At 35.0% G+C, this 26,726-nt stretch overlaps 1 protein-coding gene and 1 non-coding gene across 2 annotated transcripts in view; one reads left to right on the forward strand and one right to left on the reverse strand.

Annotated features, from left to right (window-relative positions):
* SEMA6D (semaphorin 6D) overlaps window positions 1-26,726 on the forward strand; it is a 544,855-nt gene that overhangs the window by 416,085 nt on the left and 102,044 nt on the right. The window lies entirely within an intron of this gene.
* On the reverse strand, window positions 23,194-23,297 carry LOC127552542 (U6 spliceosomal RNA). Its single transcript, XR_007951418.1, has one exon. It is a non-coding gene; the product is annotated as a U6 spliceosomal RNA (small nuclear RNA).

Consider the following 26,726-nt stretch of genomic DNA (forward strand, 5'->3'; position numbering starts at 1 on the left):
AAACTTGATGTCATTTTTGAAATGTTCTTTTAATTGTAGAAATCTTTTGTATTAATAGCAACATAAAGAACTTTCTGATGGGATTTTTATTGCATGCTTGTTCCTTCAGTTTTCAGTGCCAAAGGCAGGAAGATTAGTTATTCCCATAGTCTGTCTAAAACCCAAGAGGATGACTTTCTTTAGTGGCATCTGGCCCTTATTAGATGGACACAGACCAGCAGCTCTTCTTCAAACAATACTCCAAATCCACTGGTCAACTATCCATTTGGGTCACGTCTGTCCCTAAGTATGTCTCCATAGAAAAAACGAATAAAAGCCAAAGTATTTGTTGGAACAGAATCTATACTCACTCACAGAAAGCCTGAGGCTAAAAATCTGGTGTACACTTTTCCTCTCTCTCAAATAATATTAAGTTCAGGCATATGTAATTATACAGGAACTATCAGCCTGTGAAAGATGAGAAAATATAGCACAATTTTCTCTTCATGAACCTCAAGTGAAATCTGACAGAAATCAACAGGAACTGTGAATGCTCTCCCCTCCCTCTGCCTTCAAACTGCTTTCCACCAAAAGCCATGACTGGAAATATTACCACAACTATAGTAATATAAACTGCTTTGCCAACCTAGGAAAGCGTTTGAGGGAAGATGGTCTTTTCAGATCAGAGGTGAAGTTCTCAAGAAAAACATTATTGTTAGTACTACATAAAAGTAAGCTATCAGGACAAGGTAACCACTGCAATTAGTTATCTGGGATCCTTTCTTCTAAACAAAAAGCTTCCATGACCACGGGCTATGTACGACCAGATATGCCAGTGGATTCTTAAGATTCTCTTCTTGTAATGGAGTCATTACTAAGAGGAAAGAAGGCATCTGAGGGAAGAAAAGGAAGGGAAAAGACGCTCTTATTAAAAAAACAAAAAGCTAGAATCATTTCAGAGATTAACAAGAGATTAGACAATAGGATCCAAGATGTGAGGGATATGAAAGAGGAAGAAGAAGAAAGAAAGAAAAAGGAGGAGGAGGAAGAGGAAGAGAAGGAAGAAGAGAAGGAGGAAAAGGAAAGATAGGAAAAGGGACTGGATTAGTGATTTTATTCATATAGGAAACTTCTTTCTATCAATACAATTCAAGGTATTCTCTTTAATTTAAAACAGAATTGGTTTAGACATTAACAAATCAAGTGATCCATAGATGAGGTGTGGGTTTGTGTGTGTGTGTGTGTGTGTGTGAATTTTGGTTGTCTAGCATATCATTAAACTAGTAACAAAACCAATTCCAAATAAGAATTACAGGTTTCTAATGATTAAGTCGTTTAAAATTCTGGCATATTAATAAGTTGGAGAGTGGTTGGGAGGGGAAAATAGGAATATAGAAAGGATATATGATTTCTCATCATTACCAAATATCAATGGGATAACCATTGAGTCAACAACACTATATTATGCCCTTGGCAAGTAACCTGAAAAAATCCAGGGATTTAGGAAAATTGGATTCATATTGGGTACAATCCATTGACTATCCTGAAATTTATGAGAAACAATCTTGACTTGAAATTTTCACCAGCTGGTTTTTACCTCCATTAACGCTGTAGTCTCTTCCTCTGTTTACTTCTACTCTGCTTAGCATAGTCAGCCCAGGGGAAAGATATTTGAATTCCTGTTCTCACATTTTAGGCTTAGCTATGGAGAACTGACTTAACTATATCCCCAGGGAAGGTTGACACATGGACAACAAGCTTAGAAAGAGTCTCCAAATAGAGGGACACAGTAGTATCAGGGATCCATGTGTGTACTAGCTTGTACAGTTTCCTTCTTTACTATTTGTTTGATTTGGCTGCTTTTCCCTAAAAATCCTCCTTATTGAAATTTAATTGGGAGATAGGTTATGCAAAAAGATAATGAAATACCTAATAATTCCATTATTGGGACTATTCCCTGGTAGTGATATCAAGAGTAAAAAAAAGCACTATTGGTTCAGACATGTTGTATCTGTTACATGCAATTTCAAAAAAAAAAAAAATGGAAGTAAGCTATATGCCAACAACAGGAGAATGACTAGATAATCTGTGGTGTCTTGTAATGAAATCTTATAAAGCAATTGAGATGAACAGAGGAACACAAAGAAATCAGAAAGGCATTTATGAAATAACGCTCAAGCAGAAAAAGCAAAAACAGAAACAGGGAGTAATTATAGCAGGGGTGGAGAATGAAGAAAAATGAGCAAAGAATTTTGATAGTTAGAGGGAGGCATTGGAAAGTGTCTTGACACATTATGCAATGAAATTAACAGTAGTGTAAATAAGGAAACTAAACAAGGAAAGGTATTTATACTGATGCCTAATGCTTCTAATAAAGATACTTTTTAAAAATTTTTAATGAAAGGAAAAAAGAACTAATACAAAGTAGACTCTCAATGATCATATTTAGTCTGAACTGTGTTTTGTAATTCCCTGTCAAAACCTAAAAAAGACCATAAATGTTAAAAAGACAGGTTTCAAATATAAACTGTAAAATGCACAAGCCAGTTAGATAGAATGGATTTTTAGATTATTTACTCTTTTGTATCATTGTCCCAGCTGCTCCCTTCCATTTGCATAGATAATCAAGGGTTAATTCACTTTCCTGATTCCTTTAATTGCTCTTTTCCCAGTTTCTCCTAAAAAACAAACAAACAAAAGCAAAAACAAACCAAACTATATCTCTTAACTCTCTATCTCTTAAACTCTGATCTGTATATGGCCAGTAAAATCAGGCAAGTTTTCATCACCAGACTGCAGTGATTTCAGGGATTGCAAGTGTCTCTCCAATCATATCTAAGCAACAGCCTTCCCTGAAAAGACTATCTAGTTCTTTCTGAGCAATAAACCAAAACATCTTCCCCCAACAAACCTGTTCCATTATGGACAGCGTGCCTACCACCTACAAAGTATCCACCCAGGCATTTCTATAAGAAACCCAAGCAGTACTCTGATACAGGCATCTAAATTATGAGGAATCTTGTCTCACTATATATGTGTGTGTGTTATGTGTGTGTGTGTACGTACACACACACACACACACACACACACACATTTATATATGTATATGTATAATTGGTCACATTACTGGGCTAAATAAAGAGATTGCCAAGGCCCTGAGCTGCCCTTCCATTACAGCCTTAAAAATACTAAATGATTGTTTGGTCATAATGAAAAGTGGGACCCACTGTTGAGATTAAAAGGAAGGTCAGCTCTATAACCCTAGTAGGTTATTCTAAGTTCTGGAAGATGACATTCTAAGATCTTGATCTCATTTAATTATCATTTTAAAATTTTTGTTGAATGTATTTTATTTTTACAAAATAGTCATTTTTAGACTTTCTTTCTTCCCATCCTCCCTGAGAAAATCCTTTTAACAAAGAAAATCATTTGAGCAAAATCAACACACTGGCCAATCTTCTCTTTTAAAAATGGAGCATCTCTTTAAAAAGCCAGAATTGGTCATTATAATTTACCAGTAGTAGGCTTAATTTTTGTGGTGATTTCATTTACATTCTTATAGTCATTGTGTACATTACTCTCTTGGTTCCATTTATTTTATTTGGTGTAACAATAATAATAATAGCATTTATATAGTATCTACTACATACTGGGCACTATGCTAAGTAATTTATAAATATTAACTCTTTTAATCCTTACAACAATCCCAGGGAATAGAAGTTATTACCCTCCAGTTTACAGATGAGGAAACAATCAGACAAAGGGTAAGTGATTTGCCTATAATCATATAACTAGTGAATGTCTAAGACTGGATTTGAACTCAGATTTTGTAATTTCAGAACTGAGATTCTATCCAGTCTACCACCTAGCTATAAAGGTGACTACATCAATGCTGGTGATCCAAAGAATCAAAGGTCATATCCACGATTTCGCCATATATTTTTTTCTTTTAGAATTTAATTATTTTTAAAATTCCCCAAAAGCATCAAATAAAATGAGCATTTCCACATATAAATTAGAACCACAAAAATATTATTTATGAAAATGTTAATTTATTTTACACATCTTTCCTTCTTAATATATTATAAATTAAATATATAACTTTCAGAACTGTCCAATTTATATTTCCTTCTGGATTTCCTTCCATTACTTAGTTTTTAAATAGAAACAAAGATAAGATTCAAGATATTATATGGTCAAAAATGATCCCCATCGATAGACCCAATTTTTAAACTTCTAACAAGACAGGCTTCATAATTCTACTTAATTAAAACCTCCTATTTGGAGAAAGAATATAAAGTAGACTTTTTTATTCTCTAAAAAAGATTCTTTCTAAGAGCAATAATATCATCCTTGGCACTTCAAAGCTTTATTAAGTATATATTTATGTATGTAAGTATATATTTCACTATCCTAAGATTTCAATATTTTTTTAAAAATTGACTTTGTTTCAATTAAACATTACCTTCTCTTCATCCCCTCACTGAAAACAAAACAAAACAAACAAAGAAACAAACAACCCTATCACAAATATGTAGTCAAGAAAAAGATGTTTATATTGACTACATAAAAAAGATAAAAATATTTGTATGTCTATAAACACATATGTATGCTTATCTATATACACGTATCTAGATATAGCATAAAACAATGATCAGACTAATGATGAAAACATGTTACCCAAGTAAACATAGAGATAGATAGATAAATAGGTATAAAATAGAGATAAGGATGCATATATGTTGATAAAATACTATATAAATCTTGTCTAACATTATTATTATGAATTAATTTGCAGGGTTTTTCCCCTCCACAGGAAGTGAAGGAACTGATCCAAATAAACCTCCCTTGCACAGACTGGCAATATTGTTCTATATTGCATGGTGAGGGAGCAGGTGCAACTGGCAGGACTGTGAGGAATGCCTTCCTCACAACAATTCCAAGATATACAATACAAATGCTTGATATTGTTGGTCGGTCATTTTCCAATCATGTTGGACTCTATTACACCATTTGGGGTTTTCTTGGCAAAGATACAGGAGTGGTTTGCCATTTCTTTCTCCAGCTCATTTTACAGTCGAGGAAACTGAGGAAAACAGGGTTAACTGACCTGCCCAGAGTCATACAGTTAATAAAAGTCTGAGACAGATTTTATCTCAAGTCTTTGTGACTGCAAGTTAAGAATTCTAAAGGGAAAAGATAATGTTTTAGCATACAAGAGCAAGTTATATTATGATAGGAATCTCAGCCACCAAGGAGGGCAAATCTTTTAAAGAATATTTTAAGTTTTATAGTTCTCCTCAGAATGTTATCTACTTCACTGATGCACAGAGATAATCATGGTGGTGGGACTGATGAAGACACATCCAAAATAAAGGTAGAATCTGAGAGCTCCTGCAAGACTTTTCTCTGCTGCCAGACAGTGGTTTAATCTGGGACAAGTTGCCTAATTTATGTGAGCCTCAGTTCTCTCATTAGTGAAATGAAGGGATTGAACTTGCTGATCTCTAAGGTACATTTCAGCTATGTGATTTTTTTTTTTCAAAGTAATTGCTTTAAAGAGTACTCAGCCTATGTACTATGAGCCAAGATTCAGGCTTGTGACGTTTATTTTGTTTCTTATCAGAGGGGAAGAATTTGCCTTTTGAGATATGTGCAAATCTCTGGCGCTAGTTTTGGTATTTTGCCACTTAAATATTCTGGTCTCAACCAATTAGAACATTCCAGAAAATGGATGCCAGAATCTCAGCCAATAATTACTGTAATCTCCAGTAAACTCACAACCTACATTCTTATAGAGAGGTCAGAAAACACCCATTATTTATTTCTTCAAATTAAAAAAAAAAAATAGACATAGTAGTATCAATAGCCTTTTTTTTCCTTCTTTCTTTTTAAAAATAATGTTTTATTTTTCTAATTACAGGTAGAGGTAGTTTCCAACTTGCATTTTTTTTTCATAAAATTTTGAGTTCCAAATTTTTCTCCCTTCTTCCCTTCCATCCCTCCTCTCTAAGACAGCAAGCAATCTAATATAGATTATATATGTACAATATATTTTTGGCATATAAGTATATTTCCACATTAGTCATGTTGCAAAAGGAGAAACAGAATAAAAGGAAAAGCTAAGAAAAATTTTTTAAAAAGTGAAAATAGTATGTTTTGATCTGCACTATGACTCCATAGTTCTTTTTTGGGATGTGGATAGCATTTTCTACCATGAGTCTTAGAATTATCTAAATTCCTTGCATTGTGGAGAAGAGCTGGATCTATTATAGTTGATCATGATACAGTGTTACTGTTTCTGTGTACAATGATCTAAATCAGCATTAGTTCACAAAACATTTTCCAGGTTTTTCTGAAATCTGCCTGCTCATCCTCCCTTAGAACATAATAGTATTTCATTACATTCATATATTACAACTTGTTTAGCCATTCCACAATTGATAAGCATTCCCTCAGTTTCTAATTCTTTGCCACCACAAAGAGAACTGCTATAAACATTTTTGTTCATGTAAACCCTTTCTTCTTTTTTAAGATCTCTTTAGGAAACAGATTTAGTAGAGATATTTCTGAATCAAAGGGTATTTATAGTTTGATTATCTCTTGGGCATAATTTCAAATTGCTCTTTAGAATAATTGGATCAGTTCACAATTCCACCATTAGGTTCCCAATTTTCCCACTTCTCCAATATTTATCATTTTCCTTTTCTGTCATTTCAGTCAGTCTGATGAGGTAGAACCTTAAAATTGTTTTAATTTGCATTTCTCTATCCAATAGAGTTCAGAACATTTTTCTATATGACTATAGATAACTTTAATTTCTTTATCTGAAAACTGTTCATAACCTCTGACTACTTATTAGTTGGGGAATGAGTTCTTATGAATTTGAATTGGTTCTCTATATATTTGAGATACGAGGACTTTTTCAGAAATACTTGTTGTAAAAATTATTTTCTCTCCTCCTTTCCTTTTAATCTCAGTTGTTTTGGTTTCATTTGTGCAAAACATTTTTAATTTAATGTAATAAAAATTTGCAAATTTAATTTGCGTATGGCATTATCCTGTATGTGTAAATCATGTGTCAATTTTGACTTTATATTGGTATAAAATGTAAGATATTGGTCCATGCCTAGTTTTTGCCATATTACTTCAATTTTCCCAGAAATTTCTTTCAAATACTGAGTTCTAATCCCAAAAGCTAGAGTCTTTGAGTGTATCAAATAGTAAATTGCTATAGTCATTTAATACTGTGTACCTAATTTATTCTACTGATTCACCACTCTATTTCTTAGCCAGTACCAACTAGTTTTGACGATTGCTGCTGTTTAATATAGTTTTAAATCTTTGACAGCTAAGCTACCTTCCTTTGCATTTTTCTTCATTAATCCTCTTGATATTCTTGACCTTTTTTGGTCAAGAATTTTGTTATTATTTGTAAAGTTTTATAAAATAATTTTTGATAGTTTGATTGATATGACACTTAATAAGTAAACTGACATAATTGATGTATTTATTATGTTAATTTGGCCTACCCATAAGAATTTATATTTTTCCAATTGTCTAAATCTGACTTCGTGTGAAAAGTGTTTTGTAATTGTGGTCATATAGTTCCTGGGTTTGTCTTGGCAGGTAGACTCCAAAATATTTTGTATTGCCTACAATTATTTTAAATGGGGTTTCTCTTTTTAACTCTGGCTGCTGGGCTTTATTGGTAATATATAGAAATGTCAGTGATTTGTGTGAGTTTATTTTATATCTTGCAATTTTGCTAACATTGTACTGTTTTGGTTGATTATCTAAGTATACAATCATATCATCTACAAAGAGCAAACTTTTTTTATTTCCTCATTTCTTGTTCTTATTCCTTCTATTTCTTTTTCTTATTACTAAAATTAACATTATTGGTACAATACTAAATAATAGTGGCAATAATGGGCATCTTTGCTTGACCCCTGATCTTATTGGGAAGGCTTCTATCCCCATTACAGATAATGCTTGCTGATGATTTTAGATAGATACTACTTACCATTTTAATAAAAGCTCTATTTATTCCTATGTTCTCTGTTGTTTTTAATAGGAAGAAGTGTTGTATTTTGTCAAAAAGCTTTTTTTACATCTATTCAGATTGATTTCTGTTGGTTTTGTAACTGATATGGTCAATTATTGTAATAGTTCTTCTAACATTGAACCAGTCCTACACTCCTATTAAAAATTCCAACTGATCAAGGTGTATTATCCTCATGACAAAATTATTATCCTCAAGATAAATAAATAAATAATGTATTATCCTCGTGAATAAATCTCTTTGATAATATTTAAAATTTTTGCATCAATATTCATTAGGGAAATTGGTTTATAATTTTCTTAGTCTGTTCTGGCTCTTTAGATATCAGCACGATATTTGTGTCATAAACGGAATTTGATAGGACTCCTCCTATTTCTCCAAATAGTTTATATAATGTTGGAATCAATTGTTCTTTAAATGTTTGGTAGAATTCACTTGCAAATCCATCAAGCCCTAGTGATTTTTTTCCTTAGGGAATTCACTGATGGCTTGTTCAGTTTCTTTTTCTAAAATGTGGTTATTTAAATACTTTATTTTCTCTTCTATTAATCTGGAAAACATATTTTTGTAAATATTCATCCATTTTACTTAGATTGTCAGATTTATAGGCATACCACTGGTAAAATAACTTCTGATTATTGCTTGAATTTCCTCTTCATTTGTGATGAATTTACCTTTTCATTTTTGATACTGGTAATTTGGTTTTCTTTTTTTCTTTAAAAATTAAAAAAAACCCCAAATTAACCAAAAGTTTATCTGTTTTTTCATTAAAGTTTTATTTATTAGTTCAAGAGTTTTCTTACTTTAAATTTTATTAATCTTTCCTTTGATTTTCAGAATTTTTTATTTGATATTTTGGAAGGATTCTTAATTTGTTCTATTTTCTTCAATTAGCTTTTTACCTTCTTTTCTATTTGGCCAATTATACTTTTAAAGGAGTTGTTTTCTTCAGTGGATTTTCTTTTCTATTTGTCTAATTTTATTTATTTATTTTTTGTTTTTGTTTTTGAGAGGCAATTGGGATTAAGTGATTTGTCCAGGGTCGCATAGCTAGTAAGTGTTGTGACTGAAACTAGATTTGAACTCAAGTCCTCCTGACTCCAGGGCCACTATTCCATCCTCTGTACCATCTAGATGCTCCCAATTCTATTTTTAAGGAGTTTTTGTCCTTCCTTTTCCAAGCTGTTGACTCTTTTTTCATAACACTCTTGCACGACGCTCATTTCTTTTCCCATTTTTTTCTACCTCTCTATTTTTAAAATCCTTTTTGAGTTCTTCCAAGAGGACTTTTTTGCCATTGCGAACAAGTCATATTCCCCTTTGAATCTTCGCATGTGGCCATTTGGACATTGCTGTCTTTTTCTGAGTTTGTATTTGGATCTTCCCTGTTGCCACAGTAGCTTTCTTTAGTCAGGGCTTTTTCTAGGGTTTTGTTCATTTTTTATAATTGAGCTGTGCTCCTGGGGCCTAGGAAGCACCATCTTGCACTGGGGGCAGGGGTGTGGTCACTGGCTTTGTGTGCAGGAGCCTTTGGGACTGGGACCTTGCCCAGAGACTAGTCTAAGAGTGCCTACCTGCCCTGGGTTCTGGGGCTGGAGGGCTCACAGCTGGCCTGCTGTAACATTGGCTTGCTGAGCCAGAACCACCGAGGGCCTCTGATGCTAATAGCCTCCCATTGGTTTGCCTGGAACCACCTGTGCTGGGCTGCCCTCCCCATTTACCCAAGTGAATCCTAAATCCTAAATTATCTTAAAAGGGGTTGCTCTCTATCTTTTTGTGGATTCTTTTTAGAGGCTTAGTTTAATGTTGTTTCTGAGGGAAACTGGGGAGAGCTCAGACAACTTCCTAGCTCTCTCTGCCATCCTGGCTCTGCCTTTTCTGAACCTCCTTGTCTCCTGTTTGTGTAATTCTGTTTAAAAGGTCTTTTTACTAGTTTCTGCTTCCTTCTCCGAGCTTTTGGTAGCTCATGATCCAAGGTGGCTTTGTCAAGTCATTGTAGTCAGAGTGATTGTAATGTAGTCATTCTGTAGAATGTCTGAAGAATACAACTGATAGAACAAGTTAGATCTCTGCATAATTATGCAGTGAGAAAGAACCACAACCTGGACTTATCACCCCTTTTTTTCGGGCTGTTTTTGAACCAAAGCTTTGGCACAACTGCATGATGTTGAATAGGTCAATTTCAAAATTGAGGGTTTTTTTGGTCTCAGAATAAGACTAGACTATTTCATCTCTAGAGTTCCTTACCAGCTTGCATATCCATATATAATTATTATTGTTATAAATGTATCATATACATTTTATTTATACATACATGTGCATACATTCTATATGGACATGTGGTATATGTATATCAAATTCCAGAATATAGGTTCCTTGAAAGTATATATATATATGTATACACACACACATACATACATGTGTATGTATACATATTTATGTATATATGTATATACACACAAATGCATGTATACATATATAATTATTAGTGTTATAAATATATATATGCATATGCATTTTATTTATATATACATTATATATATACATAAATTCCAGAATATAGATTTCTTGAAAGTAGGCACTATCCAATGCTTTATTGGTGGTAGTAGTTCGGTGAGGAGAGGCAGGGTGTTCAAAACTGTGATTTAATTCACATGAAGAATTCCTGTTGTAGAAACTCTCTCCATGTATGCAGCTCACTTGTCTATAAGTTAAAATCTTAGAAGGCAGCTTATGAGAGAGCTTGTCCATGTTCAAAGGTATGAATTAAATCCAAGATTTCTTGACTCCAAGGGACAGCCCCATCATCTACTACTCCGGGCTGCCTTTTTTGTTCCTTGTTATTGTTCAGTTGGCCTGACTCTTTGTGACCCCATTTAGAGGTTTTTTTTTTGTTGTTTTTTTTTTTTGTTTTTGGACAAAGAAATAGGAGTGGGCTTACTATTTCCTTTTCCAGATAAGGAAACTGAGGCAAACAAAATTAAATTACCTGCCCAGGGTTACACTGCTAGAAAGTGTCTGGGACCAGATTATTCACTAAGATGAGTTTCCCTGACTTCAGGCCCAGCACACTATCCACTGTTCTACCTACCTACCCCTTCTCTCACCCTAGTAACCACTTAATAAATGCTTACTAAATAGAATAGAATTGAGTTTGACTTATTTGAACTATCAGCCACAAATTTTCTTTGGAAGAGAGAATTAAAATAGAACCAAGACAACACAAAGGCCATCTGAGGTAAAGGGTAAAGTCTTCATTAGTAAAAGAGCAAATTTTAATACTAATATTAAGTATATAAAAACTGTTGATTGATTTCCTGAATATGGTGAACATTATCAGTTTAATTCACGTAGCCTACTGAGACTCCAAAGAGTAGAACATGAAGGGAAAGGATCAAAATGTGTAACAAGCATTTTTCATACTTTGGGAATGACAGAAAAGTTATGATATACAGTTCTTTCAAATAAATTCAGACTTGAAAATATTTTGCAGAAAGTTAAAAGTCCTTAAATTTCCATCATATTTTAAATTATTAGTCAAGCTTTGCATTTCAAAGAAAAGAGCACCTTCTGGAATTTGTCTCCTTACCAAAGCTTTTACATGAATATGTTCAATGTTTCTAATTGCATGATCTTTAGTACATCTTTTTATTTTTTTGCAAACATCAACCTTTCATACTTTATTTAATTTGGAATGATTTTTTTCCCCTGCCCTTTTATAAACAAGACATCACACATCTGGATACACACAAAATGATTACTTAAGTGACAATTTAAAAATAATGGGTGCACATTAGCAGATATGAATGATTAATTCTCCCTTGTGAGACCAGGCATCTAGGCTATGGCTGGGTAAAATATTGATGGTACAAAGGAAATGAGCCATTTCCTAATTTAGTTTGGTTCTGGTAATGTGTAACTAATGTTGTTTCTTTCTAGCGATCTGCATTTAGTGACCCTTTTAAATTTTTATATCTAATGATAGCAAAACTAATAGCTGCACAAGGTTATAATGAGACAGAATTCTTAAGTGCACAGATATTTTACACCAATTGATATGGGGTCATCCCAAGAATGGACCAGATACATTGGCCTTCACACCCAAGCAGTTTTGGTGGAAGGAGAGTTAAATTCCCTTTTGCCACGCCAGCTGAAGAAAAGCAGTGTTGCTGCAGGTCTTTGTCCAAGATTTCCTTGAATTTTAACATTAGAGCCAATTCTTGATTAAATGGATGTGGTTTATCTGGGTTTTTTTTTCCTTAGCAAAATTATAATCACAGCCTGTCTTCCCCACAGAAACTCCATTATTCCCAGTTTCTACTTCCTGGAATTCAAACAAATTTTAATATGATCCCAAAGAAAAATGATTGGATAGATAAATCTTTCATGTTCAATATGTTCAATTGAACTCAATAATTCATTACAAACATTTGTTCAACCATTTACTTACTATGTGAAAGTATTGGATTAAGTGCTATGGGGCCAAAGACAGATGAAATCTATCCTTGCTCTCTAGGAACTTACATTCTACTGCTTTGTGTATTTACTATATGCATATACATAATCTTCAACTTCATTTATTGAAGTACATATTATGTGTTTATGATATAAGCAGTGATAATTTATTTTGCCACCTTAATCAGTGAGTCTGGATTCATTCATAATTTGGATTCTACAATTTCCTTATTTTCTCCACACAAAAAAGAGATAACTACACAGACATTTATAAGATTGCTATTTATAAAGGAATTCCTTTTTCAAAATTATGTATGATTTGGTACATCTATAGATTTAGACTTTAAAGACACCTTGGAATTCATCTAGTCCTATTCACATTCCTTTGTTCTTTTTTTGGAAGAAAATTGGGGTCACACACCTACTATGTATTACGTATCTGAGATCGTATTTGAACTCAAAACCTTCTAACTTCTGGGTTGTTGTTCTATCCACTACGCTATCTGACTGCTTTTTGTTCATATTTCTTTAAGAACCTCAGAAAGTTTAAGTTGCTTGTTCAAAGCCATAGAGGTAGTAAAAGGAAGAGTTAAGCTATGAGTTCAGATTCTGTGATTATAGGTCAACCTAATCCACATTGTTTTCAATAAAACTATGTTCAGTTTCCACTAATCAGAATCAAATGATTATCAACATAATAATGAGAAAATTTCACCATAAAAGCCAGACCAAAAATAAAGTATACATTTCAAAGAAAGCATTGTGTTCATTTCAAAGTTCTGTTCAGATGGCTTTATCCAATTTTGTGGATTATTGGAGAAAGGGGATAGCATGGTAGATTTATAGTGTATTGATATTTTGATATGTCCAATTAATTATTTTGTTCTATTATGGGAGAAAATGCATTATGTGGAACATAAGCAAAGATAAGGTTTTGTCTTGTGGTAGAAAAATTGTTGGCTTCTATAATCAAAAATAAGGAAAAGATGGTCAATATCTATTAGTTATACACTATATTTTGTTTGCAAGCTCATTTAAACAAAATCAGAAATAGCTAGCATTTATACAGAGTGTCCCAAAATTCTTAGTGTGGTTTTAAGAACTAAGACCATGTGGGACATCCTATAAAGGGTCTTGAAGTTTGCAAAGTTCTTATCAGGATTTTCTGACTCAAAGTCCAGCACTCTATCTATTGAACAACCTAAAAACTTTTAAATGAATAACTGAAGATATAGGCCTAGAAAACAGGGAATATGAAGGATGATTTGGAGCTGATCAGGGAAGGAAAGTCTAGATGTAAGGACTATAGGAAATGTAAGCCCTGGGCAATAGTAGTTTCAGTGACTTGACCACCAGTATATCTCCAAGTCAAGCTGTTTCAGTTTTGTTTAGGTCAGTTCATCCATAACAAAAGTACAAATCAGAGCTGAAGTGAGAAAGTGTTGAATTGATGGTAACTGAAAAGCAAGCACTTTTGGTGGAAGAATGAGGTGCTATCAATCAAGCTGAAAACCAAAGGCAAAGGATGATAACTTTGAAGATCAAATAAGAGTTTATCTTTGGGGGATTCAAAAGTCAAAGGAAAGGGGAAGAAGACCACTGGGAAGGACAATTCTACAGATCTTAGTAAGAAAAAGTTCCTTATTTGGAGTAAGGACAAGAAGCTAAGGAAGTCAGTTATAGCCTTTACTTCCATCAATCTCATTATTTAATACCCTTATGGCATGAATCCAATCCCATATGATCCAATTCAACTTAGATCCTATTCCAGAAAGACCCAGAACTAGCCTGATCTCTCCAGGGTTCTGGGAAACAGAAATGGCCTCTAGATATTCAGTCTGAAACTATGAGTTTCCAGAAGCATAAAGCAGGCCTATATCCCAGAGGTTGCCATGGAAATGTCCCTATATCCTCAGAATCCTTTGAACTGCAAATGTATGAATCTCTCAGCATTTCTCCAGAACTTCTAAACTAATTTGATTCCTAATGTTCAAGGCTAAGGAAAAACTGGACCAGCTAAGTCAGAACTGAATTATGAGATAGATGGATCAAATGGTGAATACCCATTCTCTGGTCCTACCTAAGAAACTGAGCTTTGAAGATTTAGGTAGATGTGAGGGAGAAACATCTGTTAAGACAATGTAAGATAGTGGAAGCATCACTACGGAAAGTCAAAAGTCTTTAATTCTTGTCCTGCTTCTAAGGAACTGCATTGCTTTGAGTCATTCTCAAATTTTCATTGAAAACTCTACCATATGTATATATGTCTATATTTATTTATATATATCAATGTTTACTATATTATAAATTAAAATATCTTCATATTATTTTAAAAATAGTTTTGACCTCATGTGCTTCCCAAAAGATCCTTAGGAACTTCCAGGAGTGTCTGGACTACACTTTGGAACTATTGTCTTAGAGTAAATTTCTTAAGTTATCTGGGTCTCAATACATTTATCTGTAAAATAAGGAAGTTGAAATGGGTGATTTTATTAGGCTTTTTCCTTTGATTCTATGAGCTTTTACATTTAAGATCAAATAAAATCTCTTCTGTTTGGCAATTAAAGTCCTCTACAAGCTGGTTCCAATCAAATTTTCCAGGCTTACTCTCCAAGCCTTCCCTTCCATGCCTGGAATTTAGTCACTCCTAACCTCTACTGCTTTCAATTCTAAGTGGTCTCAGCTCAAATATTACCTCCACTCTGAGGCCTCTCCTGATCCCTTTCTCCCCCAACCCTCAGCATCCTTCTTCACATTTCTGCGTATTTATTTTATTTATGTGTATATGCACAAGAAAAATCAGATCAAGAAGGAAGAAAAAGAAAAACTGAGAAAGAAAACAAAATGCAAGCAAATAACAGAAAGAGTGAGAATGCTATGTTGTGTTCCATACTCTGTTCCATAGTTCTGGGTGTAGATGGCTCTCTTCATCACTGAACAAGTGGAACTGGTTTGAATCATCTCATTGTTAAAGAAATCCATGTCCATCAGAGCTGATCATCGTATAGTCTTCTTGTTGCTGTGTATAATGATCTCCTGATTCTGCTCATTTCATTTAGCTTCAGTTTATGTAGGTCTCTCTAGATCTCTCTGAAATCATCCTGCTAGTTGTTTCTTACAGAACAATAATATTCCACAACATTCATATACCATAATTTATTCAGCCGGTCTCCAATTGATGGACATCCACTCAGTTTCCAGTGTCTTGCCACTACAAAAGGAGCTTCCACAAACATTTTAGCACATGTGGGTCCCCTTCCCTCCTTTAAAATCTCTTTGGGATATAAGCTCAGTAGAAACACTGCAGAGTCAAAGGGAATCCATAGTTTGATAATGTTTTGAGCATAGTTCCAAACTGCTCTCCAGAATGGTTGGACCCATTCACAGTTCCACCAGCAATGTATCAGTGTCCCAGTTTTTCCACATCCCCTCCAACACTGGTCATTATTGTTTCTTGTCATCTTAGCCAATGTGACAAATGTAGTGATATCTCAGAGTTGTCTTAATTTGCATTTCTCTGATTAATAGTGATTTGGAGCACCTTTTCATGTGACTACAAATAATTTCAATTTTTTCATCTGAAAATTGTCTATTCATATCACTTGACTATTTGTCAATTGGAGAATGGCTTGTACTATTACAAATTTGAGTCAATTCTCTATATATTTTAGAAATGGGGCCTTTATCAGATCCTTTGTATGTAAAACTGTTTTCCCAATTTATTGTTTCCCTTCTAATCTTGTCTACATTAGTTTTGTTTGTACAAAACCTTTTTAACTTAATATAATCAAAATTATCTATTTTGTGATCAATAATGATTTCTAAATCTTCTTTGGTCACAAATTCCTTCCTCCTCCACAAATCTGAGATGTAAACTATCCTATGTTTTTCTAATTTGTTTATAATATCATTCTTTATGTCTAGATAATGAACTCATTTTGACTTGATCTTGGTATTTGGTGTTAGGTGTGGGTCTATGCCTACTTTCTGTCATACTCATTTCCAATTTTCCCAGCAGTTTTTGTCAAATAATGAATTTTTTTCCCAAAATCTGGGGTCTTCGGATTTGTTGAATATTACATTGTTATAGTCATTGATTATTTTGTTCTGTGAATCTAGCCTATTCTAATTCTCTATTTCTTAGCCAGTACCAAATGATTTTGATGACTGCTGCTTTATAATATAGTTTTAAATCTGGTACAGCTAGGCCACCTTCATTTGTTTTTCTCTTCATTCATTCCTTTGACATTCTTGACTTTTTGTTTTTCCAGATGAATTTTGTTGTTATTTTTTCTAGGTTAGTAAAATAGTTTCTTGGGAATTTAATTGGTATAGTACTAAATAAATAAATTAGTTTGGGGGTATTGTCATTTTTATTATATTCTCTCAACCTACCCAAGAGCACTTAATATTTTTCCAATTGCTTAGATCTGACTTTATTTGTGTGAAAAGTGTTTTGTAGTTTTGCTCATATAGTTCCTGACTCTCCCTTGGCAGATAGATTCGCAAACATTTTATCCTTTCAACAGTTATTTTAAATGGAATTTTTCTTTGTATCTCTTACTGTATGTAATGATGTATAAGAATGCTGGTGATTTATGTGGATTTATTTTGTATTCTGCAACTTTGCTAAAGCTGTGGATTACTTCTAATAGTTTCTTAGTTGATTCTCTAGGGTTCTCTAAGTATACCATCATATCATCTGCAAAGAGTGATAATTTAGTTTCCTCATTACCTACTCTAATTCCTTTAATCTCTTCTTCTTCTTCTCTTATTGCCAAAGCTAGCATTTCTAATATAATATTGAATAGCAATGTTGATAGTGAGCAACCTTGTATCATCCCTGCTCTTACTGGGAATGGTTCCAATTTATCCTTCTTACATATGATGCTTGCTGATGATTTTAAATAGATGTAGATTTTAAGGAAAAGTCCTTTTATTTATATATTCTCTAGTGTTTTTTAAACAGCAATGGGTGTTGGATTTTATCAAATGCATTTTCTGCATCTATTAAGATAATATGATTTTTGAATTATGCTAATAGTTTTCCTAATATTGAACCAGCCCTGCATTCCATGTCCAGATCATTCTGCAGAAAGATCTATCTCAGTTTCTACCCCATTGTCCACTTATATTCAAGATTTCTAAATTTGACCTTTTCTAAAAATGTTTGGGTTTTTAATTTCCATTTCTAATCCCTTTATCTGATTTTCAATTTTAAGTTGATGAATTCTGGCTTGTAATAACCTGTCACATTTGGACAGGACTCCTGGGGAACATCCCAAGAAGGCTTTGAGGAACCAGCATTTATTTTGTATTCCAGCTCTGCTGGGCTCCAGATTACTTTGTGAATTAGATCTATATTTATGATGGCAGTTCACACGGAAATTTAATATATTCAGCAGTATGGTGACATCTTGGATAATTAGGGGTCCCAGCCTGGGGAAAAAGAACTTTCTAGTCCAGTGGACTGGCAAAATGGAGGTGAGAAATTTTGAAGGAATAGTTCAATTCGAGACTTAGATTATTCAAAGATTTTTCTAGGCTTCATTCTGAGAATTTGCTGCCCTTCAAGTTACAGTCATATTGGCTTTCTTGTTCCTCTCACATTGTATTTTATTTCCTGTCCCTATGCCCTGATACAAGTGGTTCTCTTTTTTTAAGAACCACTCTCTTAATCTTTTCATTTCTCCCCTCTTAGAATCCCTATCTTCCTTCAAAACTTCTTTCAGTTATCTGAAACTTTTCTTAATTCCCTTCATCCTTTTGATGGCAGGGCCTTTTCTCCCAAACTTTTCTTGGATTTATTGTGCAAAGATCTTGTATATGATAATAATATAATATAATACAAAATAACATAATGTAATATGACATTATGTAATACTATGTAATGTTATATATCATGGTATAGTATATATCACTATATACTATATAATGTTATATTGTTATGCTATACAATACTAATATTATAAGGAAAGTGCTATTTCATTTTTGTCTTTGTATTCCCAGGACATAACACTGTACCTGACATATAGTGGGCATTTAATAAATGCTTGTGGTGTGAAGGACTACGGGGAGAGAGAGGATGCTCTACACTTGACCCAAAGACCTCAGTAGTAATTTCTTTCTCCTTACCCATGTTATAGCCCAAATACTTTACTTAGGCCACTCTAGACAATGCAGAGAAGAGAAGGAGCTAGTCTCTCATCTTTTCAAATACTTGGTATTCTGATCCCATCCCTCAACCCTATTCTTTCCCCCTACTAGCCACAGTCAAGAATTGACCATTTGATTGATGCTTTCAAACACATTTACGCTGTTCTGCATAGCTTAACCCTAGACTCCTGGGCAGACCAAGTGGGTTACATTTTCTGGGGCGAAGGTACTCCATTTCCTAAATATTCTGCCAACTCACCCTCTTCCCACCCATTATCACCATTTCTCTGGCAGTCTCTTAGTTCCTTTCTCTTGAGGCTTGACTTCCACAATAGTCTGATGAAGCAAGTTTGCTGGGACACAGGGCATTTCAGTATGTCTTGCTTGTATATTGTTATCATTTTCCTGTTCAAGATTCCTGGGGGATTTCCTGGGCACCAAAAATTTTTGGCTGCAGAATTGGAAAAACAGGAATTTAGAGCAAAGTGTTTCCCTGAAACATAATAGCTGGGCAGCCGGGTTCTATTGTCAAAAAGCATCTCCTATGCCCATAGGCATCTATTTCTTTCTTAAATGGAATGGTACTGTCATATGGACAAAAAGAAAAAAACAGACTCATTCTATCAATTAGATCCTGTGCTGCCCATCTGCAATGGTGGCATAGTGCCCATGTATGAGGTTAGAGGCCAGCTGCAATTGGAGATGGGTACCAGCTATCCAGAAGCCTATAAAATAGAGGTGATCCTCCATGAAGGTTTTTCTTTCAGCATTGAATTTTTTAAAATAAAATTTTAATCACATATTTTATTTTTACATTCTAGATTTCCTTTTTAATCTTTCCTTTTCTTCCCTTCTAGAAATCCATTCCTTCTAACTCCTTTTTTTAAGAAAAGAAAGAAAGAAAAAGGAGGAAAACTTGGAAGGAAATTCAGCAAAAACTAATCACTATAATGAAAAAATTCTGATACTATAGAGCATATTCTTCACTTATAGACCTCAGCCTTTGCATCATGTTTCTTCTTTGGAGTCAAACTTTTTTTTATTTTTTTGTAATTCTGCAATATTCAGTTAAGAGTGATTATTTTGTGGTAATTTTTTTTTTTCCATTTCCATGCTGTAGTCACTGACTATATTGCTTTCCAAAGTCTGCTTATTTCACTCTATGTAAATTAGTGTAAATCTTTTTGTCCTTCTCTGTATTTATCATGCTTGTCATTTTTTACAACACAAGAGCAATAATAATGAGCATTTATATCATATTTTAGAGTTTGTGAAACTTTCTACTAATAATAAGACACTGTCTTATTTGATTCTAACAATAACCCTGGGAGGTAGGTGCTATTATTATCCTCATTTAACAGTTAAAAAAACTGAAACAGGAAGAGGTAAAATGATTTGCCCAAGATCACACAACTAGTAAGTATCTAAGGTCAGATTTAAATGTGGCATTTCCTGACTCAAGGCCCAGCACTCTAACTGTATCACAAATTATTTAATCATTCCCTGGATGATGGGCAGCTATTTTGTTTCCTATTCTTTGCTACCACACAAAGTCCTGCTTTACATATTATGGAGAAACACTGAAAACTGACCTTCCAAATAATTATTCCTAAATAATTCTAAACTGCTCTTAGATATATGCTTAGAGAAGAAAAATTCTTTAATTAGTTTTATTGGATGGATTAAAAAAAACAACAACAAAGAATTGTCTCTTCCTCATTTTCAGAATCCTTTCTGCCTTCATGTTTCTGGCAGAACTTTTCTTAAAATCTTAGGAAATAATTCATTTATTAGGTAGGTACTGTGACCTGGTTCTTTATGGCAATCAGATTTATCCACAGTTCTTAGTACAGTGTTTGTCAATTTTCCCTTGAACATTTTTGAGATCCAGGAAAGTCAAATTATGATTTCTTCTCCATTCAAATGTGGAAAGATCCATAGATCCAACACTGAAAACTCATGTTTTTTTAAAGTTATTCTTATTCCCTACTGTGAAGGTAGAATACAAAAGCCAAAGATATCACAAATATGAGTTTCTAGCATCACCAACCCAAAATAGGCAGAATTCCCAGTATATAAACAGGTTGCATTCTCAACATTATTTTGTAAATTGGGTATGTGGAGTTCAGGAACATGGTTTCCAATAGAAATGATATCATAAATATGGTTAGAGTCTAAGACTAGCCCACAAAAACTCTATATAATCCATAATGTAATTGAAATACATATGTAACAAAAACAATGGAAAACAATGTTATCAGAAAAAGCAATTTTTAGTGCGGAAAATGCTTTCAAAGGAAAAATTTCAGGAATCTTTATCATCTCTTTCCCCGCTGCACCAATTGAGTTGAATTTGAGATTTTCAGGGAACTAAAGGGATTTAAAGGACTGACTAAGGAAACTTAGGGGGTGGGGAAGAGGAAGAAAAGGAATTTGGATAGGAAGATGGTCCATATAGACTGACTGACTTCATCCCTCCCTCCCCCTACTCCTGTCATCCAAACCCACCACCACAGGAGAATATATCTGCTCTCTATACTCAGTCACGTGCCAAATCACTATTTGGTTCAAGAAATGCTTCTTGTTCTTGAGGTTATTTGTGTGGGGTGGTCATAAATAGATGTTTTTTAGTTATAAAAGGCAAATACTCAGCACCACAAAATTTCAGAAAGCTTATGTGCATAAGATATTTTGTGCTATACAGGGTTTCTCAGTACTTGACAGTGAACCCCTCCAAAAAAAATCAACTACACATTTTGCCCCTGATATATTAAGATTGGGAAGCAAAAATTCCATCTCTGAATTATTTTTAAAGTTGTAGTTTTCTATGATTTATTCTATTTAATTTTTTCAGCCACGAGCATGTGAACATATTAATGCTGCATCCACATTTCATTCTTTGATTTCCCTCTTTTTCTGAGCCAAATACTGTTCAACGGACCTAGTAATGATCTTGCCAAGGTCCACTTGCCAATTATGCAATTTGCTCTGCTAGAAGTCCCTAGGCATGTGTTGCAAACGTGGCATACCTTTAGCCCAGAGAGTTCATCTGTGAGACAAGATTGTCTAGCATCTTAAACAGTGTGATATTATGTGAAAAATACATTAAGCCCGATTCTCCATCCCTTGAAGTGGAAAAGTGAACCATGTAAACCTATTGAGTCAGGTCTTCCCATAATGGGCAAGAATCGGTACATGTTGAATGTTCAGGGGATGCTCGAGCTTTCTTTGGGTAAAGTGACTTTGTTTTGAGATATAGGTTAAAGTAGGGTCTGGCACTGAAAGACCTCTGGATAAGATTTACCTTTTTAACTTCATTTAATATCTCCATTTCAGCCAAACTGGACTGTTGGCTGTTTCCACAAATTCCTAAATTCTGAACTTAATTTTTTTCAAGCCTCAATGGAAAAGCTGTCTCATCCAGACAGCTTTTTAAAATTCCCCCTCCAAATTCTTAGAGCACTTTGAGATCTCCTGGCCCCCTTCCTTTTCACTACATATCCTGTGTTGGAAATGTACAAAATAAGAACTCTTCAATAGAAAGGAAACTCCTTGAAGGTAGGGGCTTCTTGTGTTGTCTTTGTATCCCAAAATCCCAACACATCCCAGCGCATAGTTGATGGTTAATAAAAGTGAATTATAATGGAATATCTGCTCTTCAGGAATTCTTCTGGTCATGGAGACTGCTGTGGATTCATTTAGATCAGATATTCTTAACCTAGAGTCAGGAGCCCCAAAGAAGTCTATGAGTAGATTTCAGGAGTGTTTGAATTTGAATAGAAAAAAACCTTTATTTTCCATACCTTCTTTCCTTTCTTTTCTTCCCTTCTCTCTCTCCCCGCCCCTCCTTCTTTCCCTCCCTCTTTTGTCTTTCCTTCCCTCTGTCCTTCCCTCTCTCCCATCTTCTTTCCCCCTCATTCTGTTCATTTCTATGTTATCAGTCATATAGAACTTGTCACCATCAGTTTTCCCATGTGTCTTATCCAAATAGTTGGATCTGTTACACAATCTCTAAGATCTCAGAACTCTGATAGCTTGATTAACATCTAATTACAATTTAGTAATTCTTTTCATTTTGAATGAAGACGATAAACCCCAATGATATTAGTGACTCATCACTCTCTCACCAATATTTTCAAATCATATCATAATTGTTGTGGACATCTTGAAATATCACTTATACTTCAGTTTTACATATATGTATACTTATGTATAACTATATCAAAAATTTTAAATATGTTGACAACTGTATTTCAGCATAATTGGTTTTCTTTGTAATCTTGTGTATTTATTTTATTTTATACATTTAAAAATATCCTTCTGAGAAAGGCTGTCACAGGGGTCTATTACAAACACACACACACACACACACACACACACACACACACAAACACCCATTAAGAGCCTACCAAGGGTCCTCAAACTTTTTAAATAGGGGCCAGTTCACTGTCCCTCAGACTGTTGGAGGGCCGGACTATAGTAAAAACAAAAACTTTGTTTTGTGGGCCTTTATTTTTTTTTATATTTTTTTATTTTTTTTAAATATGGAACGCTTCACGAATTTGCGTGTCATCCTTGCACAGGGGCCATGCTAATCTCTGTATCGTTCCAATTTTAGTATATGTGCTGCCTAAGCAAGCACTGTGGGCCTTTAAATAAAGAAACTTCATAGCCCTGGGTGAGGGAGATAAATGTCCTCAGCTGCCAAAATGGCCCGCGGGCCGTAGTTTGAGTACCCCGGTAAAAATAAAGACAGTCTCTTAGAGGATGGTTCAAGTGAACAAAATGCTAGGCTCGGGTTCAGAAAGACTAGAGTACAAATATAGCCTTCAATACTGACTAGTTGTGTGATCCTAAGTCACTTAACTTCTCTCTGACTGCTTCCTCCTCTGTAAAAACTGGGATAATTATAATTCCTACCTTACACAAACCTCACAGGGCTGTTCTAAAGGTGGAGTGAGGAAGCAGATCTAAAGTGCTTTGCAAACCTTAAAGTGTGCTATAGCACTTTATAATATCTAGCTATTGTTGTTATGAAGACCATGAGAGAAGGCTGGAATTGAGACTTCAGAGGACATGAGGTACACTAGAATGATTCTCTCCTGTGAATGTGGCCCATCTATGAGGAAAACCAGAAGAGGATCCAAAATTTGGTAAAGTGGCTGGCTGGGGGGTAGTTACAGACCCTTCTTATTTTTCAATATAGCTCTGTTTCAAGTTCCCAGAGTTGGAGGGAGAATCAAACCCTTGAAAAAATGGAAAATAAAAGCTTACTTTCTTCTTTTGTTCTTCAGTTGCTATACTGTTACTGTACAATCTGGAGCCTGACCACGTGGTCCCAACAGAAATTAGGTTATCAGAGTTCTGAGATCTTAGAGATTGTGCAACAGATCCAACTTATTGGAGAGACACCTGCGAAAATTGATGGTGACAATTTCTATCGGATAGCAGAAGTGGAGGAGGGAGGGAGAGACAGAGAAAAACAGATAGAGACAGACAGAAAGAGAGACAGAGAGAAGAGAGACACAGAGATCCACTCACAGGAAAGGGTGGGGGGAGAGACAGAGAACAGAGGAAGGAAGGAAGGAAGGAAGGGAGGGAGGAAGGAAGGAAGGAAGGAAGGAGGAAGGAAGGAAGGAAGGAAGGAAGGAAGGAAGGAAGGAGGGAGGGAGGGAGGAGGAGGAAGGAAGGAAGGAAGGAAGGAAGGAAGGAAGGAAGGAAGGAAGGAAGGAGGAAGGAAGGAAGGGAGGGAGGGAGGGAGGGAGGAGGAAGAGGAAAGGAGGGAAGGAGGAGGAAGAGAGTGGAAGGGAGGAGGAGGATGAAAGGGAAATACAAAGGGATAAAAGAAAAGAAAAAGAGAAAGAAGGAGGGAAAGAGGAAGGAAAGGGAGAAATGAGGTTTTGTGTTAAAATTTGCTTTTAGATAGTTGCATGAGTTTAAATTCAAAGACACCAAGGAAAATTTTTAGAACCCTTCCCTCCACTTATGATGGCTGCCAAATGCAAGGGCTACTTAGGTGGTAACTCTGCCTTGGGACCAATGACTATCAAGCATTCAGCCTGGGACTCTGTGTGTGCACGTGTGTATTTGCTAGCCTCACACGGATTCCAATAATCCAGCTGTGAAAAGATCAAGGCATGTGTCTGTTGTAGTCACTCGACTGCAAGTTATTTTTTTACAGCAGGGCATGAAGAGACATAGGAAGAAGACGTCTAATTTCTAAAAATCAGCATAATCTTTTTAGATGGAAGTGGCAAAGATGAAAAGTCACCACAGAGGAAGTCAGCAGTTATGGTACATATGGGGCCAATTACAACAAGTGTAAGAATTAAGGAAGTAGGCTGTGATTTATTTAGATGGACACAGGGTGGGGAAGGAAAAGCATAGCACCCAAACCAGGTAGCCTATTGAACTTTGCCCTAAGCAATAATTTAAATCAACATTGATGGTTTTTATTATTTGCTGAGTTGCTAACAAGGTCCTAAAGTTGTACAGATACAAGCCAAATGCATTATGCATCCAGGTTCTTGTGGGATGGGGGTAAGGAGGGCAACAGAGTTGATGTTCTTCTATGTCTGAATGGAAATTGTTGCAAATCAAAGTGGGTGCATTCCAGCTGATCCCATTGAAGGCAAGCCCCCGAATTCTGTTTTTAAATACGGAAAATGAAAATCAAGTAAGCAATGTCACTGCCTATTAAATGTGCCTGCAGCAGCGGAGTGTCAGCCATGAACCCTTCAGTTCTGGGTTGGTCAGGCACTAACAGGTATAGATGTAAACATCACAGAAGGAATTTGTCATTGCTGTCCCTCTTGGGAGGGATGATGGTTCCAGCCAAAATCAGCAGGAAGAGATTTGTTCACTAAGGCTCTGCTGGTTTGAGCTGTGGCCTTCCATATGGTTACAAATTGGAGGGGGTGGGGAAGGGTGTCCTGGGAGTGAAGAAAGGTAAAAAAAGAACTTTTCACTCAATGAGCTACTTCAGGCCATTAGATGTCCTCTTTTTATAATAGCAGGCAACACTTCTTCCTGCAATTGAAACATAGGCCTTGTTGTTTATTTTCTATCTCCCAATACCAAAATATAAAATGTTTTTAAAACCCCAAAGCACTAGGGTTTGTAGCGTAGGAGGGAGAAGAAAAGAAAGACTCGTGACAAAGAGAAAATGCTATCAGAATTTAACATTTGTATGGGATTTAAATGCGGAGACTTGACAGCCTGCTGGTTCACATCAGATTTTGTATGTACTGACACATATAATGGGATATCAACCTGTTGAAAAGCTAATTTAACTTCCTTGTAACCAGCGAACATTTGGCACATCTGGTAACCACTAATGTCTACAGCCAAATGATTTAATCAACTACTGGTAATTTTAGTACCAAGTTTTGTAAATACTTGAGGCAAAGAAAAATTGAGTAAGATTTCCAGTCATTTTTATTTTCTATTCCCTGATCTTGTGAACCTAGGTTTCCTGAATGTCCAGAAGAGAAAAGCAACTTCTATCCTGCCCATTACATTTTCTCCTTGAGTTTAGGTGATGAATTGGAGAAGAAAACTATTCTTTCATAGCTAGGAACTGAGTTCTTCCACAGGACTCAAATGTTTTTTGAAAATTTTTGAAAAAATATTTTTATTGATATCTCTTATATTTACATTGCTTAGGTTTTCCTCCTGTACCCATTCCCGTGCCAGAAAGCCATGTCTCAAAACAAACAATTTTTTAAAAAGGGGGGGAAGGAAAGAAAAAAAAAGTAAAGATAATTTTCTTTTCATGTGAGCAAAACACACAATCTGCTTATGATTTTCTAGAGACATTACTAGAGAATTACTATAGAATAAGTGTAATCTCTAGGGTTGTAGAAGAACTGGACAAGGTGGGGAGTGAGGAAGGGAAACCGGACTGAAGGGAGTGGGTCTTAGGGAAAGAACTGAATGATTATCTGTGAGCTGAGAATATAAAATTCAGAACCCTTCAATCCCATAAGCCTTGGGAGAGTTTGCCCTTGATCTTCTTAGGACGTTAAGCTGGGTTTTGCTGAGATCTGGCAGGATCTGTAGTCACTGCTAC

The sequence above is a fragment of the Antechinus flavipes genome, chromosome 2, assembly GCF_016432865.1.
Source record: "Antechinus flavipes isolate AdamAnt ecotype Samford, QLD, Australia chromosome 2, AdamAnt_v2, whole genome shotgun sequence".
Lineage (NCBI taxonomy): Eukaryota > Metazoa > Chordata > Mammalia > Dasyuromorphia > Dasyuridae > Antechinus > Antechinus flavipes.